A 5,228-nucleotide genomic window follows, 5' to 3' on the forward strand; every position below is an offset into this window, starting at 1 on the left:
ATAAACTCATACTTACATACTGGAGTTGCTTACGTGGATGTAGTTATGAAAACCATGCAAAGAGTGTTATTCAGGAGTGTTGGGAGTACACTTCTTTGAAAGGTAATTTGGCTGGGTAACGAAGACTAAATCAGAGGAATATAGATTAAATAATACCTGGTTGAATGCCTCTACGCCTATTAGTAATATCCCTATTTGGTTATTTTCAAAAACTCAAATCAAAAGATAAATCAGGCAGGAAGGAAGTGGAACCTTGAAGGTTTATTAGGCACAACAGGAGATACACAGAAAGCTGTTGTACAATATCTGAAAAATATAGGGATATATAATAGGATTTAGTTGTTTTTTTTTTGTTTATCTATTTATTTATTTATTTTTGATGATTCAAAGTAGTCCCAACGAACATAGTTCATGCTACGTACTCCAGTACAGTAGGTGGCGGTATGCACCTTTAACAGTCATGCAATAAAACACAAACGAAGAATAACAAAAAAAAAAAAAAACGAAGAAGAAGAAGAAGAAGATAAATCTAAAGAAAATTCTCGGAGCGCGCGATTGCTCTGGTCAGGTCACGTGAGTGCTGGGGGAGCGGGGAGGGGGTCAAACATGGCCGACGAGGCAGGGGAAGTAAACACAGCTGTTGAGGATGGCGAAGAAAAACAACCGCTGCATGAGCCCGAGGGCCTGTCGGGAGCCGCCGCCGACGACGAGTCCGGCGGCAGCGACGGACAGGACCGGACGGAGAGGTCTGCTCCGGCGGTGACGGCAGAGAACAGTTGGTCGGCACCCATCGTGTCTCTGGCTCGGAAGGCCACGGAGACGATTAGCAGCGGGGTGAGCTACGTTGCTGCCCCGAGAAATCCCTCACACGGATCCGTTGCGAGCTCCCCGACTGAGAGGGAGGCCGAAAATGATCTCAACAACACTCCAAAGAAGCTTCCAGGTAGGCCGATACTCTTATTAACCTTTGGCACTCACACTGTAAAAACTTGTAAAAATATTGCAGCCGTGTTAAGATCGCCTCACAACTTCCTCTTGGGCGGATTGTCAGCTGTCAGGACACATGACTTAAGAGCAAAAGCTTGATTTTATGGTTCGATGACCGCGCAGATAGTCACACTGCTCTCTCTCTGTGTTACTTTATTCTGCATAGACAGAACCGTGCGTGACATCTCCTCCAAGCCTGCATCTGTTTTTTTGACTAATCTCATTTGCCGTGCTCTTTATCTGTGCCTTGCATCCTTTCACAGTTCTGCCCCCCAAAGACCCCATGGCAATAGAAAGATCCAACCTCCTCAGCATGCTGAAGCTGAGCATCAAAGTGTTAATTCAGTCCTCCCTGAGTCTGGGCAGGACGCTTGACTCGGAGTACCCTCCTCTGCAGCAGTTCTTTGTCGTCCTGGAGCATTGCCTCAAACATGGGCTGAAAGGTGAGGGCTGACCTTTTTGTTACAGATGAAGTGAGTGATCCAATCTCATTCTCAAGTAGAAACTACTATTACTTTTTTTTTTTCAGCCAAGAAATCCTTCATAGGTCAGAACAAATCCATATGGGGGCCTCTGGAACTGGTTGAGAAGTTGTGCCCAGAGTCCATTAGCATTGCCATAAGTGCCAGAGACCTGCCCGGCATTAAGTATGCTCCAGTAAATCTACAATGGAAAGTATTCTTGACAACTGTTGTGATTATTGGGGTTTTAAATCTTTCATTTTATTCTCTTTTCAGGACCGGTGTGGGGAGAGCAAGGGCTTGGCTGCATTTAGCGCTCATGCAGAAGAAGGTTGCTGACTATATATGAAAGTTTTGCTGGACCGCAAAGATCTCCTGAGGTTAGTAACCATGACTAGTTACGTGGACTTAACATGGCATGTATTTTATACTAGGATGTTAACATGTTTGTGTGCGTAACAGCTCATGTCCCAATTTCGAAATGATTCTTCTTCTCTCCATGTCCCTCCTTCAACCCCCCTCCGTGTGTGTCTCCCTCTAGTGAGTTTTATGACTCAGGAGCATTGATGGTGGAGGAGGAGGGGGCGGTGATGGGGGGCTGCTGGTGGGCCTCAACATGATTGACGCTAACCTCTGTATTAAAGGGGAGGATCTTGATTCTCAGGTGAGTGCTGACAGGTTTAGTGGGCCTGCACATCCCAGGCGTACCTGGGTTTCTCCTTGAGAAACAAGTCGATCAGGATACATAGTGATGGGTTTCTCGTTTCGTGTAGGTGGGAGTCATTGACTTCTCCCTTTATCTTAAAGACCCTGCCACCAGTGAGACTCCAAAAGAGTGAGTGCCTGCTTTCAGATGGATTGAACAGCTCACTGACGCTGCTTTAACTTCTTATTTTTGCTAATCATTCATTTCCAATCAGATATGCACAGCCGGCTGTTTTATTCTCTCTCTTTTAGTGATGGCAAGATGACGGCCATATTAGATCAGAAGCACTACATTGAGGAGTTAAATCGTCATCTAAGCGGCACAGTCACTGACCTTCAGGCTAAGATGGACTCTCTAGAGAAGACCAACAACAAACTTGTGGAGGAGGTAACGTGTGTGAACTGTTGTGTGATTGTGCTTGTACTTTTGGGGGTGTGTGACACATTTTGCACCAATCAACTTGTTTAATGTCAACATGGTACCTGCGTGCACTAGATGTGTCTCGCCTGACTGATGAGCATGTGTTTTTCTTTTCCTCAGCTGACGGCAACAACAGACAGAATCAACTCTCTGCAGGAAGAACATGAACAGCTAAGAAAGGAGAATGAGTTGATCTTGCAGTCCAGCCAGAAAAAGGAAGAGGTCTGAAAGCATATACAAGTGGCAACAACTAAACCGCTCCTCATCTGAAACAAATACCCACGCTGTATGATGCGTTTGTTTTTCCAGGCAACCCTTCAGGACAGCCAGGTGGAGCTGGAGACATACAAACAGACTCGACAGGGCCTGGACGAGATGTACAGTGTGGTTTGGAAGCAGTATAAAGAGGAAAAGCGCATTCGCCAGGTCAGGTATCAGCAGGCTAAAGCACTAGAATAGAAGATGTTGTGCCTTGTGTTTGTTTTTCTGCACTAATTAGACTAGAACTGAATTTGACTCATGCCTTTTGTATGTTTGCAACGCATTATGTCAGGAGCTGGAGCGCGAGCTGGAGCTCCAGGTGGGCCTGAAGCAGGAGATCGAGGTGGCCATGAAGCTGCTGGAGAAGGACACACATGAGAAACAGGACACGCTGGCAGCCCTGCGGCTCCAGCTGGACCAAGTCAAGACTCTTAACCTGCAGATGTTTCACAAAGCACAGGTGGACACACTGCAAAAACGCTGCTTTCTCTTGCACGCCACACTTATACAAAACGCAAACTTATCCAGCCCATGTGACTTTTAAGGACTCTGAACGAGAGCGGAACGAAAGCAGGCGGAGGCTGTGCAGCTTGAGCAGAAGATGGATGAAATGGAGAAAGCCATGGTGGAACTAGAGCAGAGGTATGTATTGTGCATGCTTCTGTGCATTCAAATTATATTCCTTTAACTAATATCCTCCGTCTTGGTCGTTTGTGCGTCACAGGCTACAGAACTCAGAGCGTGAGCGCAAACAAAGCGACCAGTCAGACAAAGATCTGAGGGTGGAGCTGGAAGGAAAAGTGGATGCTTTGCAGAAACAACTGACTGACCTGGATACACAAAGGTTAAGACACACAAATACAATCTCTCGCCCTCTCTTATTATAACTGGGTGTGGTGGTGTGTGTGTGTGTGTATGGAGGGAGAGAGAGAGGGAAAATCTCTATATAGATATCGCTATCTGTATATCACACTGACGCTTTAATTACTTTACGCTTTAATTACTTGTTTAATGAAATGTATGGGGTTGATTGTTCTTATGTAGTTTGTGTGATGCTTGGCCAATATTGTTGTTATACATTATGCCAATAAAGCTAAATTGGATTGAAAGAAAGATAAATCAGTCATTTTAGTAACTTGCTGTACCGTCTTAAGAAGGTTTTCTCACCAGTGGTCTTTGTAGGGGGGAAAACTTCAAGGTGATTTCAAGGTGCACTAATGACCAGCAACAACTGCAAAGGGTATCAAAGATCAACTTTACACTAAAACAATATAAGTTTACAAAGATAATGAATGGGGGTCCAGCACTAATTCAGTATCAGGAGTTTGTCCAGGAAAGTTTAATGTTAATAGGATATAAGCTTAGCTTTTAATGTGAATCAATCTTACATACATTTAAAACCATGCAGGTATTATGGGACATCTTCACAAGTTGTCACCGTCCATTATATCTCTTCATAATCAAGTCAAAAAAACCTGACATTCATGTAAATTGAGTCCCTCATCTGTTATTAATAGCAGTTATTTTGAATAATATTTTCAACGTGTAGTCCGACACACATAGTCTTAAATTAGCGATAAGAATCCGATGTCTCTTCTTTGTTCTCAGGTTGGGTTTGGAAAATGAGCTGCGCACTGAGAGGGAACAGAGACAAAGTCTGCAAAAAGCTCTCCAGCGGGAACAGGACAACAGCATCGAGCTCCGCACACAGCTGCAACAACTCCAGGGCCTGCACACGGTCAGTGACAACACAACTCTGGAAGTGGATTCTTCTTTGAAATAATGAAAAACTGTTTACCTGTAGCAGCTACAGGGATTGTCTAGGTTTCTAGATTCCCTATGCAGATGTGAATTTACATATGTATAGCTACCAGACACAGCCCCAAAATAACTATAGCAAAAAATAGCTATAGAAGTGCTTTGTCATAGCTGCGCATTTTAATTTTGAGGTTCATTCTCAAAGGATAAGATGCTGCAATTTAAGAGGGGTTCCTGTTTGAATGTTTACACATAATATATCCATATTTGCGATTCAATTGGTGAAACCTCAGCAAACATTGTTCGTCCCATTTAGGTTTTTATAAGGTGGTGTTAACCCTTAATAATGCTGCTCGTTTCCTGTGAATGGTGTGATGGTGCAGGAGCTGCAGGATTTGAAGCAGGAGAAGCAGCAGCTGCAGCAGAGTGTGAGCAGCAGGAGCAGGCTCTACAGGAATGGGACTACATCTCAGCCAGTCTACTACTGATTTTGTCTTTTTTTATTTTTTTAAAATAGTTGTTAATGTATACCATTTCATCCATGAAGCTTTTGGTTTCTTTCATCTTTGTCAAAGGTCTAAACTTAAGATGGAGGACTTTAAGGAGTCAACAAAGCTTGAAGGTAAATCTGAAGA

The 5,228-nt window shown here is 43.8% G+C and overlaps 1 pseudogene; it reads left to right on the forward strand.

Annotated features, from left to right (window-relative positions):
- Nucleotides 1-563: 563 nt before the first annotated feature.
- The window catches only part of LOC119889345, a 5,516-nt pseudogene continuing 851 nt past the window's right edge, over nt 564-5,228 (forward strand).

This window comes from Micropterus salmoides, unplaced genomic scaffold, assembly GCF_014851395.1.
Source record: "Micropterus salmoides isolate LMB-PRFRI ecotype aquatic unplaced genomic scaffold, ASM1485139v1 Ms_hic_scaffold_5, whole genome shotgun sequence".
In the NCBI taxonomy this organism is placed as follows: Eukaryota; Metazoa; Chordata; class Actinopteri; order Centrarchiformes; family Centrarchidae; genus Micropterus; species Micropterus salmoides.